This window comes from Euprymna scolopes, chromosome 13 (genome assembly GCF_053919585.1).
Source record: "Euprymna scolopes isolate OS-2025 chromosome 13, ASM5391958v1, whole genome shotgun sequence".
Classification (NCBI taxonomy): Eukaryota; Metazoa; Mollusca; class Cephalopoda; order Sepiida; family Sepiolidae; genus Euprymna; species Euprymna scolopes.
The window spans coordinates 137,402,218-137,416,800 of NC_136494.1; positions in this window are offsets into that span (position 1 = coordinate 137,402,218).

The window sequence follows — 14,583 nt, forward strand, 5'->3', positions numbered from 1 at the left end:
CAAAGCCTGATTGTATTAAATTTGCTTTTAGTTTATATTGATATACTTTCTCTTGAATATTAATTTTCCACTGCTGTTTATTTTCAGGTCGTTATCTTATTGGGATTCTGTAATAGTGTTAGTGATTCAATAAAATACAAGAAAGACACAGAAACAATTAAATAAATATGTATTAACAAAAATATATAAAAGTGGTAATTGAACAATATCTTTGCTTATGGCAGGACTAGTAGTTAACGACCATTCATTTCGTTTGTCTCTGTCCGACTCTCTCGCTTCTCGTACCTGAAAGTGACGTTATGGACTGAAGTGATGTCCTTGAATAGTTCATTATTCCTAGTAATAGGGGTGCGTCCCCAACAGATTCGGACATTATTTCTGTAGTGGCTTGTTTTATTTCTATCAGAGCTATGTAGGTTTTTATAAGCATAACTACTAGTTAGTACATTTTCTTTCCATCTTAGCCTTCGGTTGTAACATCGGAAGATGCTTTTGTTTTTTATATTCGAGTTATGTACGTGCAATTATTTGTGCTAGTGAATACGAATTCTTATCAACTTAGTTCGCTCGTTTTATGCAATTTCCTTTCTTTTGATGTCAAATTAGAGGAGTTTTTTTTAAATGGAGGTCACCACTTATCAAGGCCCGGAAGCCACTCAGGGATAAGCGTTATTGCGTATACAGTAAGCAATGGGATAGTATCGTGGTAATAGTTAGTATTGGAGATTTGATAAAGTGTCTTATACAGGTATGCACTTCTAAGAAAGAAGCTTTGTTCATGGAATCTACGTCTTGATTTAGGCATAGATAAAGAGTGGGGAAAATTACTGACAGTGGTTTCAGCTAGACGGGTGTTTTTCGTGAAAGATTGGCGAGGGGAAACCAGAGATTGGAGCTCAGACGAGCACTTGCCATGGAAATAACGATAAAACAAAGACATGCTCGCAACGTCACTTCTGTGGGAGAGAGGTTGTAGGGAAGAGAAAAGGGCATCCCCTACTAAGCCAGGTTAATTATGCATTTGTCGTTAGTATCTGTGTACAGTCGGTAACATAATTCTTTAATTTGCTACTTGCTAGAGTTTTCATTGGCTGCAGTTTATCCAATAAAAAGCGTGTTTAATCCCTTAAAACAATTTTAACCGGCTAAAGACTAAAAAAGAACGCTCCGTAAAAAATCCAATTATTTGAGGCCCCTAGCGCTGCTCTGTGACTTTTAGTTAAAAAAAATAGAGTTATAAAACATCGAGACAGACAGACAGGCAGACATAGTGTGTTTTCTAAATTAGATATACTAGCGCAGGTGGGGGCGCTCGGATTAGCCAAAGCGTAAAATACGCTTAAATATTTTTATTTATCCAGATTTCATATATATCATTATAGAGTCCTGATTTCAAAAGTAAAAAAAAAATAAAATAAAAAATTGGGGTACTAATAGCTGGAATTGAAACCGAAAGCAAAATTGTAGCATTCAAAGCTGGTGACGTTACCACTGAACCAACGTGACACACGTATGAAATGATTTAAAATTAAAAAAATGAAAATAAGCAAAGATGAATGTACAAAATGTATAACGATTGTTTCAATTTTGACTCAATTTTGATTCCTTAAAAACTATTTTAACCGGCTAAAGACCTAATGTGGTTACAGAAAGACAGACATATAGCCTTTTATATATTAGATTGTGTAATGTTGTCTTTGAACAAAGGTATGTGTTTATTTGTCATTTGAAATGATACGTTTTGCATGTACTGTCCATAACTGTTTAACACATCAGCCAACATCTTAAGTGTACGGGCGGTCTTTTTTATAGACCGCTAGCGCAAGGATATACGCTTTTTTCTGTCATTCATCACAGAATTCGCCCCCCCCTCTCGTCATCATGTACAAACATGTGGCTGTACAAATAATTGTCTCTCCCTCCTCTGTAAACATATTTTCAATACACCTACGTCATTGTTTCGGGTCAGCATCACAACACAAGTAATACGTCTATAATATTTGGCCTGCCATCGACAACATAACATCTGCCTGATTTGGTACAACCATTATATACATACAGAATACATACACTCGTTACGTACACACCCTCCGCTATGTGACAATTTACTTCCTAATTTTCCTAAATTACTGATTAAAAAAATGAGAGACGCAGACGGACAAACATCGACGTTACATTCGCCTTAGATTATCCTAAATTATTAATCCTTTGTCATCAGCATGGCTTCCAGCGTGGAAGTAACAAAAAACCATCTCAATCGAAAAGCGTGACGTATTTCGTCACTCGTGATTGTTCGCTTTGCTTACCGTATTTTGACCCCTGTTGCCTTGTCCTTATGTAATCTATCTTTCATTCAACCATGAGAAGAGTTCTATTTTACAGATCTGTTATCTTGACGTTCACCAAGAGTGACTTATGTCAAGATTAAAGCAAACCAACGCAATAGCTACTTACTAGCGTAAGGTTCCTGTTATATAACAACGTTTGTTTCAGCTAAACTTATTTAATTTTGGGTAACAAATAAAAGTAAAACTACCATTATAATGAGTGAGTATGTTTGTTCGTTTGTCTGCTATTAGTCTCTCATTGTATCCGACTTTATTCGAATATATTTTTTCAATCGATAACGAATAAATGTTCCTGAACGATAAGGGCGTTAATCTCTAATCAGATGTTTAATATCGTGTAACTGTTTACACATATTTTCATGCAATGGATATCAAACAAGACCGACAGTCATTCATGGAATTTTTTTTTTGTTATTTGCTGCTCGACAATAATGTCGTATCAATTTAGATTGGAAAATTCGCGACAATATAAAACACCGGACATATTTAGGGAATGGATACATATAAGATATTGTGTTAACACCGTTTTTCTTTTATGTCTAAACAAATATACGCAAGACCTGTTCCATGATGCCGACAGGAGTGTGGTTGCGGATTGTGCAAGAATTGTTTAACGATCACTCGAGCAGGTACTCTTACAAGGAGTGTCCACTATGCCTCAAGACTAAACGCAGCGTCCTTCAACTCCATCTTCGAGTGAATCCGTAAAGAGTTACATCAAAGTTGATACCATCTGAAACCATAATATGATTCAACCATTTTCCCAACGACCTTAGTTACAGATTTGATGTTAGTTTTCTAATTCGAGCTTGGAGTAACATTCAGGTTAAGTGTCGCGTAATCTCTGGCTCCGTCATTTAAATGGTACGCATAATGATGACGCACCTGCCGAATTATTGTCACATCGGCACTTAAGCGTTAGCGTGAGGTTACGGAATGAAGTGCATGCATACAGGATGATAAAATCATCGCCCTAAAAAAGACATGATTTCATCTCCGTTTTATGATAACCGGCTTTGCTTTGCTTCAGACCATCTAGTAGTTGGTCTGTTGTGTAACATTTCTAAGAATGATAGAAGCTTTTTATGCTAGGTCTGAAAGTGACACAATGTTCAACGAGCGAGATCGGAGATGCGCCGCTGTACAACTCATGCTCTCTACTGATACAAGTTATGAAAACAGTACCATTGCTAGCATCCTGAAAATTCATCGCTGGATTGCTAGGAATAACAAGTACGTGCCCAGAGTGATAAAAACAAAGTTTCCGGCCACGATTATGGTCTTTAGTGTGGTTCCAAGTGAGGCCCACCTGTGTCCCCTCACATCTTGGAAGTCAACACCAAAGTATATCTGGATGTGCTGAAGAGTGTAGTGATCTCTTGTTCCAATCAGATGGCCTCTGTCAGAACCTGGATGTGGCAGCAGGACTCGACGCCGGCCCAAAAGTCCAAAGAGACCCAGGCTTGGCTGTAGAAGGAATCTGAAACTTTGTACCCTTTTCTCAATAGCCCCTCCTCTCCCGATCTTAACCCGCTGGACTACTTCGTTTGATCTTACGCCAAGAACATCAAAAATATGCCCTCCCACAACACCAAAGCCGGCTTGATCGCCGCCATCCGTCGCGTATTCGCCGAGCTCCCGTTAACGCTTGTGTAAAAGGCATGCTCCCAGTTCCAGACCCGTAACGAGATGGTGATTGAGGCTGAAGGCGCCTACATTGGATAGATGCCAGATCTACTACATAATCAAGTTTCAAAATAAAGTTATTTCCTTTAGGGCGACACGTTTTTCGTTCCACGGTGTAGGCACAAGAATCGAAAAAAAGGGGGAAGAAAAAATTAAAAAAACGCGTGGCGATTCGAAAGGTACGTTCGACGAGTACGCAATGTCTTCTCCTACCCTTCGAACCAGTCGACTTAGTGGGAATTACTGCAACACAACAGCAGATTGTTGCTAAAGACAAAGGACTGTCATCAGAAAATGGCAAGAAATATTGAACATCTTGCGTTGTGTTATAAATACGTGTCGACGACTAATCTGAAAAATTTCGCGTCAAAGTTTTCGTTTCTTTGCGAGTCTCTGCATACAACGTTTGGGTTTATTAAAAAAGTAATAATGTTGCACAAAGAACCCATTAAGAATATGGTTTATTTAAAGAGAACCATCACTGGTGAAATGAGTAAAGCATATTTACTCTGCTTTGTACGCCTTGTACACAGTTATATTAACACAGATTTGATATTATTAGTAAAAAAACAAGTTGCGTAAAAAATAGAAGAGTAAGCTCTCCGTAATTAGGTGCTCAAGACGCCTGACCCTTGGCCACATTGGACTTATATATGGCAAACAACATTTGATTGTGTCCTAAGATAGCTGCCATTTTCATCGTTGATGTAGATTATTCTTAATGACAATGCGGTACAAAGAACAATCACTTTAATTTATAATTTATTTTTTGTTTTAACAAAGTGCTCAAATTTGTTACCCCTGTGTCAGACTAAACACACAATTGAAACTACACGCATTGGAAGAGAAGGTTTATTAAAAGTGAAATTATATTTCGTGACATTCTTGAAAGTTAAGGGCGATAGAATTTAATTCTTATTCTTTTCCTTATTAACGCGATCAAAATTCTTGCTAAAAAGCATTTACTTATTTAAAAGTGTAAACGCTATGATGTTTTTCTAATATTTTTAATTATACTCTCTAAAATTGCAGAGGACACCTACGGATTGCACCAGTAGATGATAAAATTGTGCGTGCCTTTCTCTGAGATGGAATTTTCTTTTTCAGTTTTTTGACAAGAGACGCTTTTGGGAAATTATTTCCAAGTAAACATACTCAAAAAGAACGAATTGGCTTAAAATACGTAAAAATAGAACGTTTCATTTGGTCCTAAAACATTATTTTAAAACTGAAATAATTTTGATACCGCGAGTTTTATGCTTCGTTATTTGAACTTTCCGTCTATTAAGTATATAAATGTTAACTATAATCATGAAAATTTCATCCAATTATATATATATATATATATATATATATATATATATATATATATATATATATATATATATAAAGCTGAATGTGTGTGTGTGTCTGGTCACGAATAGGCTCCTATATGGCTGACTATTTAAAAAAACTGATTACATATAATGATAGAAGATGTATCGAGACACAGGAATGGGTATGTTTGATCCTGCCGAACAGTGGTTCATTAAAATTGTGGGGTCTGCGTTCGCGCCGGGTCCACAAAGTATGGAAATAAAAAATTTAAAAACTTAAAAAAAAAAACGTTTACAAGTGTTTTTGATATAGATATACATAAGAATACTTTGATAAGTATGTCTTAACTTAAATAGGGATGGTATAATAAAATTATGGGGTATGCGTTTGCGCCTGGCCTCCATAGAATGGAAATAGGCACAAACTTTAATAAATACTTTTCATATCTATCTGCGTAAGTATACTTTGATAATTATGTTTCAGTTTGAAGAAATACGGTATAATAAAATTATGGGGTGTTCGCTCGCGCCTGACCTCAATAGAATGGAAATATGTCACAACGTTTAACAAGGTTTTTTAATATAGATCCACAGAATATTGTGATAAGTGTTTCAGTGTGAACAGGCATGGTATAATAAATTATGGGGTTTATCTATTTTATTTTTACTTTCATCATATTTTGCTTTGGTTTTGATACCCCTAAAGTCGAAGCTATCTCTTTACAACTCTTCCTTTTCATAACCTATCATACTTTAATAAATCAGAGTCCATTTTCTGTAGGCTGTTTTTGAACCCAGTCAAGGACGAGTACTTTTGCTAATATATATATATATATATATATATTTGTGTGTATATATATGTGTATATAAATGTATATATATATATATATATATACATATACCTTATAGAGTCAAGATTATATGCATATATCTTATAGAGTCGAGATTTCAAAAGTAAAAAAAAAAATATTTGGATACCATCAGCTATAATTAAACCGAAAGAAAAACTATAGCATTCAAAGTTACGTTACCACTGTACAAAATCGATAACGATCTTTCCAATTTTGACCCATTTCTGACCCTTAAAAAACTATTTTTACCGGCTAAAGACCTATAAAAGAACGGTCCGTAAAAATCCAATTAATGCGAATTTTAGTTTAAAGGAAACAGAGTTTCAAAATATGGAGGCAGACAAACAGACATATAACATTTTATAAATTATATATTAGAAAAGGGGGGGGGCGTTCGGTTTGTCCAATCGTAAAATAAGCTTAAAAATGATATTTTAATTTGTCCAGGTTTCGTATATATTATTTTAGAGTCGTGATTTCAAACAAAAAAAAAGAAGTATTTTGGGTGCCATCAGCTAGAATCGAAACCGAAAAGCCAAGGACGTTACCACTGTACCAACATGACAAGCATATAAACTGATTAAAAATTAACTAAGATGAATGTGCAAAATGTATATGGATTCTTTTTCAGTTTTGACCCATTTTTGACTCCTTACAAACTATTTTAATCGGCTAAAGATTCATAAAAGAACGGTCCATAAAAACTCCAACCATTTGGGGCTCCTAGTACCGCTCTGCGAATTTTAATTTCGGAAGAGATAGAGTTTGAAAATATGGAGACAGACATATAGCCTTTTATATATTAGATTTAGTGTTTTCTTTTTTAAAAATCTTTTTTATCACAAAAGAGTTGTCTTGCCACTTATTTATTAGGAGCTACTATTTGAGATCATGCTTGACACAGGATTGTGAAGAGTTAAATAGCGATATGTGTGCTCACATTACATTTAGAATTCTACATATCGGTACTCTCAGGGAGGCAGGCAACAGGGAGGGAAGTTCAACGTCTAACAGTCCTAGATAAAGCAATATTAGGAACTTCAATAATAAAGGTGTGTGATTTTGCTTACTTGTTGGTTGGGAGTTAGGGTTAGGGTTAGGGTATGCGTCAAGAGGAAACAAACGCTGTCAGTTCATCAGAGTATATTCTATTACAGTACTTGTAAAACAGGCAATATTTAGGGATGGAACAAAGGTTACGCTTGTTAGATAGTGATGGACGTAGTAGCTTAAAGACTCTCGTTTAGGACGCTATCTAAGAGGGATACAAAACTGGTAAACACGCCAGCCCAGATGTGGCAACAACATTTCACGCACGGGCGAATGGTGTCTTTATGAAGTACAGGATATTCTCAGGTGTGAGTTTTTTTTTTTACAAGGTAGTCATCACTTATCAAGACCCGGAAGTCACTCGGGGATAAGGGTTATTGCGTGTACAGTAGGTTAGTATCGGAGATTTGATAAAGTGTCTTACTTAAGGAGGCGGTTCATCAAGAATTTGTTTATGTTGAACTTGAAGAAATCCAGGTTGTAGTCAGGTGGGAAACAGGCAAACGGAACAGAGTTCCACAGGCGTGCACTTCTAAGAAAGAAGCTTTGTTCATGGAATCTACGTTTTGGTTTTGGCGCAGATAAAGAGTGGGGAAGTGAGTTTCCGTCACGTTCACATATTTCTTTAAAAATTCGGCCAGTTAGCTTTCAATTTGAAATAACATTTTCAGTGCGAGCAGGCAAATCTATAATAGGCTCCATCTGTCTTTTGGCCGTCGTGTCTGTCACATTTAGTTTGAAATACAATATTCATCGTTAAAGGCGTTGATTAAATCGATGCATCTGGTCAACATTTTAGCTAGAGAAATAAAAACGAATATGTCTATAATTATTTACTTACCTTTCCACGAGGGCAGGCGTTGATTACGATATGGAAAAAGGGGCGGGGTCATTAGATAGGTTTTCTTATCGGAATATCTTCGATAAATATTGCTAATCGATAATTGAAATAATCCGATAAAAGAAGGAACAATCGATTTTGACCAAAGTAAACACCTTATACAGCCTAACATCACAAATGTATTTGAAAAGTTTTATTACCACACAAGAAGAAAGGTCCATATAAGATCAAGAGTACGTTATTTAATATGACAGGAAACGTCTAAAATAAATGTTTCTGTTAAAAGCACAATTTTACAGTGATACTTGACTTTTTCATTTTAAAGTTAAATTCAAGCCGTTATCAGAGATACCAGTAATGTCAAGCATATAAATCAACAATAGGTTCTTTGATATGACAGAGAATGTTTCTGTTTAGAGCACAATTGACTTTTGCATTTTAATCTTCAACGCAAGCCATTATACATAAAGATAATTTGATAACATCAACAGTAGGTTCTCTATAGTGCAATGTAGTCTACAATATAGTGTAAATTTAGTCACTGCGATAGGCATGTGACGCTCCCTCCAGGTGCATCTCGATGGGTCCTCAATTAGAGCTGGCATTCAATCGATTTGAAAAATGGGATATTTCATCGATTCTGATAACACTAAAAATTACGCAGTGTGAAACATTCGTTGATAATCATTCAATCCCGGGCAACGTCGGGCCACCCTGCTAATAGATATAGAAATATGCTAAGTTTCCTGTTTAAAAAAGGTTGGCTTTTTTCTTTCTTGGCCTTCGAGCAAAGATCAAAGTGTAGTATTTGACTGATACAATTTTTATTTTTATTACTAACCAGAGTACCCTTTTTGGCAAGCTATTCCCCCCCCCACCACATTAAAAACTGAGGGAGGCAAGCAAAAAAAAACAAAAAAAAAACAAACAAAAAAACAAAAAAAAACAACAACAATAAAAAAGAAGGTATTACAGCTTCCAGGATTTTCCTTCATCTAGCTAGAACCCCTAGCATAAAATTCCTAATGTGCCTAAAACTAGACGTGTTTCAAATCTAAATCATTTAAGAGTATTTTAATTCATATGATGTTTGAAAAATCGCTTTTAATGTTTAAAAATGTAAAAAAATACATGACATTTATTTCACCTGTAAAACAATCAATAACTTTGTGTAGAAAAATAAAAAAGCTCGTCTAAATTGAGCTTAAATCCATTTTCGGAGATTTTATTCAATTAAAAAAAAAAAAAAAATGAAATTACACGAGAGAAAATATTAAATACTGAAACATTTATTGAGTTTTTTAAAAATTCAGCATTACTATTTCAAGATACGTTTTTGAATTTATAAATTATAGATTGCATACCCTTGGTACTAGTATAACTCTTCTGAAAATAGAAACAAAAACACTCTCAAAGAAACAAAATGCACTGCTGAACTTGAATGAAACCCAGGAACTTGTATACTGCCAGTTATGAATAAAAATCATGATTTACTTTTAGAATTACTTTTATAATTAAATAACTCTGTTTTTTTCAGACGAATATAAATTGCCGATAAATTCATCCGGAGCGCCCTCTAGTACTGACAGATGGAACCATAACGCTTGATTATTAACGATGTCGCAAATATATTAATCTATGAATTTTTTAAGTGAATTCATTTTCCTTCTTTTGTCGATTGCAATGACGACATGGAATCTCTTGTCGGTTTTTGCGGATTTTTCAGGATTTACCCAGAAGCCACCGATAAAGGTATAACGGCTTGAAAAGAGCACACGTAAACCCCTACCCTTGCGCAGAGAGAGTATTTCATTAAAGGGAGCCTAGAAGAGAATAAGGACAAATACACATTTACTACTTGCGAACCAATGTCAGCCTGATGCAGACCCTCTGCCACGCGGCAGCGACCGCGGTTGGTTAGTGGTTGGATAGTAATGAATCATAACCCCGACGTCATCCACGGTAATAATGCATCTTCTTTTTACCCGCTGCGAGAAGGCGACCTAACCCGGCGGCTGGATTTACTCCGCCATTGTTAGCCTCGCGTCGCCTTCCAATGAATTTGAGAATCAGATTCTGAATTTCTTGACTTTTATTCAAAACCACTTTCCGGATGGGAATAAAAGAGCTTTAGTGAACGATGAATAGCAAGGCAAGAAGCAGCACCCACGATTAATATACCTCTCTTGCTTTACGGTTGAATTCTGCCAAGGACTTTAAGCCGCTCCGGGGTATAACCCAATGGAAAACAAAACGACCCCTCCGTGCGTTTCTATAAAGAGCTTTTGACCGCCTGCTGAACAAGCAACCGATAACGTAATTACAATTAATATTCCAAATTTACCTTTAGGATATACGACAACCTCATATTATTCTATTATTAATACAAAACATGAAAAAAGCTTTATGTGGAACTGATTTGAAGGAAAAAACTCTCCTCCTGGTGGTAATTGCTTACAGGCAAAGGGAGATAATGAATATAATTGGTCCCGTTAATTCCTAATGCAAAAAAGGTTATATTTTAGGCGGCGTTTATCTATGTTTTTTTTTTACTGTCTACCTGTGTTGTTTATGCCCTATTTGTATCGTTGTGATCCAAATACTAATCATGGTAATGCCATGAAAATGCATACTTTTATACTAAAATGTTTTATTAGATTCTTGAAGTAATCTACATTATGGTACCTGATTCAAAATTTATTATTAGGATTATTCGGTCTAACGTTCTCATTTTGGACGTTATTCTGACAATGATCCGGCTGATGTAACATTCGACCTTCTTCAGATGCGTTTTGACCAACTATAAAATACCTATACTACACCGCATCATTTATTTAATCAACGACGTTAATTGTTTTTGGTTCCTCAGCCATGACTGGGCAGAATTCCAGTTTATTATATTCGTAGTACTGTTTGGACTTACGATGAAGCCTTCAACCTCTAGAAGACTGTTTCTCAGAACTTCAAACTTTATATTCTTAACATTGATGAAGAGTTCCCTCCAAAAATACAGACGGATCACCAACTTTGAGATAAAATCTCCGAGTTTGACAAAATTTTAGAGTTTGACATAAAATTGCCGACTTTGACATAAAATTGCCGAAATTGACCTAAATTCTAAAGACGCTCATCCTGTGGAATTCGGAGGTTACATCAGCTAAAACGTCGTGAGAATAACATGCAATTGATCATTCCCAAATTTAATTATGTTGTCTGATCGACTAAAAGGGTAGAATTTAAAATAAATGCATTTCAAAAAGTGCCATTTATTTTATTGGTTAAAGGGATATTTAGCTGAAAATTAGGTTTGCAAAAAAAAAAAAAAAAAAAAAAAAATGGGGGGCGGGAGGGGTATGTATTTAAAAAAAGATAATTGCTACACTTTTACGTCAATAAAAAGAAGAAACATATTTTACTTAAAAAGATATTTAATTGACGATGACAATTATTTTTACGGGCGGAAAACAGTGTTTTTATTTACTACTATTGACCTTGAGAGATATTTGTAATCCCAAAAGAAAATTATTATTGACTGTAAATTTTAGAGATTTATATATAAAACACTGTAAATTGTAGAGATTTATATATAAAACACCATGGACTTTCCACAGCTCGTTATAAAGTTTGGAAAGAAGATGAGGTTTTATGATGAAATTTCAACAATGCTGAAAATTTGTAATGAAGTATGAGTTCAATGATAATGTTGTTGATGCGGATTTGTTTGTTGAGCAACATCCACGATGATGATTCTGTTGGCATTCGGTTCTCCAATATCTTTCTAGAAAGATATTGCGTACTTATGCAAGGGATCACGTGACGGTTGCTAACGTTCCTAAGTGAAAGTGTTTTCCTGGAACAAACGGGGTTTGACGTTGACACATCCATGTTGTCAGCCGGAAGGTTGGAACGTAGACCCCTGATGTTGGAGAAGGAGACCTGGTGGTAGGGGTCTACGTTGGAAGATGGGGTTCTAGGTTTATTCGAGTTTTTTTTTCTGGAGATATTTCATGTTGAGGTTTTGGAATTTGTGGAACAGGTCGACATACTTGGTTAGAGCAGTACAGAGAGGGAAAGTAAGAGAGAAAAAGACAGGAAAATTTTTTTTTGTAGCACACGAAAAGGTAAAGCCGTAACAAGTACCCACTAGTATGGCATCGAGAGGCCCCACCAGAGACTACTGCATGGTCCAGATCCACTCACCAAATGGCAATACAGCAGTCCCAGTACTTTGCGCCTGCTGATAGGACAGCCTCCTTAGTGGTCAATCCAAGGTTCGGGTCCCTGACTATCAGGCGGATAACGTCAGCCCAGACAAAAAGTTTACCTTCAGCACCCTTACTAGTGACATGGCCACAAGGACAGACATAGAGACACAAAAATTTCCGACATCTCAGACTACTGTTCACCAATTACAACCGACCTTTAAGCAGCTTTTTCTTCACCCTTTGTCAGAAAAATCACTCATTGAACGAGGACTGAGGAACAAAAAAGGAGAAGCGAGAGTTACTGGAGCTGCCGATAACACATCCACTGTATTATCTACTCTCCATTAAAAAAAGGGGGAGGAGGGGAATGGGTACAAGTGACTTATTTATATCTAAGTAGTAAATCTGGTGCTAAGTTATCAATTCAGGACACTTTTGATGATAATCTCCCCTCCCATATTAATGGGCGGAAGTTTGTCGTTATCTATCGAGTTTGAATCATTGGAGCTTCACCTTATAATTAAAATCCAATAATTAACTTTTATCAATTTGTAAAGTCGGCTTAATATTAATTTACATTCGAGTTTAGATTATTATTCAAGGTTTTAATTTACGAGGTTCGTTTTCATAGGTGACTTTTTCTTTGCTAATATCACTGTATTATATTTCGAATATAATTGAAAATAAGACTAACTATATTAGATGGTTTGATTGGCTAGCCAGGAAGCAAGCATTTTCAATATAGGCAAGCTTGCAGTAATAGTATATATTAATTATATTACTTAAATAAAGTCCTAACTTTATCTACTGTAATAGAGAAAATAATTCCCGTCATTTCTTTTTTTATCGCTAGTTTACTTTGTAGTAATGCTAAACTGTTTTGTCTGTTTCAATAGTCGCGAAGGGGGGGTGACGAATAAGACAGTATATTTAACGTCTATTTGCCATAATGTTCCGGCGTCTTTTTGCCAACTGGCATATTGTCGTGCCTTTCTAGAGCGTAAGAAGATTTCTATTTCCGGATAACTTGTGCATGTGTGCCTATCTATTTATAGAATAAAAGTCGTTACGTTCAGATGTGTAAATATTAAATTTACATTAAAAAAAAGTCTTAAGTTTAAAAATTTTTTTTTAAAGTCCTAACTTTATCTACTCTAATAGAGAAAATAATTCCCGTCATTTTGTTTTTTTATCGCTAGTTTACTTTGTAGCATTGCTAAACTGTTTTGTCTGTTTCAATAGTCGCGAAGGGGGGGGGGTGACGAATAAGACAATACGTAATTGAATATTTTATTAAGGGTTTCTTTTAAATCTAAAACGGTGAGTTACTAAAAAAGTTATGAACATTAATTTCGCTCGCTCTTCTTAATCGACCAGTTTTCTATGTTTTAGTATATGTTTTTAATGATCTCAATATATTACACGATTCCAGGACAAGAATCTATCTAGTCTGGTGGACTATTAAGTTCGAGCTATTACTAAAGTCAGCATCACTCGGAGTAGGTGTACAATTCCTCGTATATGCCAGTATGCAAGCCATACAGAGGGAGTCTTATTTGGATTTCCAATACTAAGTACTTTGAATATTTGGCACGGGTTTATTTGTAAGTTTTCCTGACAATTCCATGTACAACGAGATCTTCGACAATTTAGGATGATGTCTAATGTGACAATGTTTATTGTATACAATTATAAGAATTATTTTAGAACTTAATAATAACCTTTTGTTTAAGCTAAATAATTATGTGAGTCGAATATAATACATAAATCCGTAGACCGAAAAAGCTGAATAAGGAGCTTCAAATTTAAACATAATTTCAGAAACTTCAATATTAATTTAAAGATTTTGCAACCGTTTTGTAATTCAAAATAAGATGGACCAACACTTCTAATAGAAAACAGACATGTCTTGTTTTGACTGTGGTTCATTGTTTTTGCTTATTATTATTAATTTTCTTTTGCCGACGATCCAGCTAATCTAGATTTTTGAGTAAATTCGTTGTTTTATGTTTCGGGTTATTTAATGCCAAGTTTTGTCATTTTAAAAAAAAATGCTTTTATGCTTCAAGTTCTTTATATCTTAAAACATTTATTTATGACGTTTGGTTTGCTTGTGTAGTTCTGTATGGAAAAATTGCAGAACATGATGGAGCTTTACAAAGGGAAAAGAAAAAATGAATCCATCAATGTTTGGTTCATTGTAAGTCTAGACGCAAAATCTCCAGACAGCCTGGTAGCACTTCGAGTAAATAATTAATGCTGAAATACTTAATATATGTTTAACAG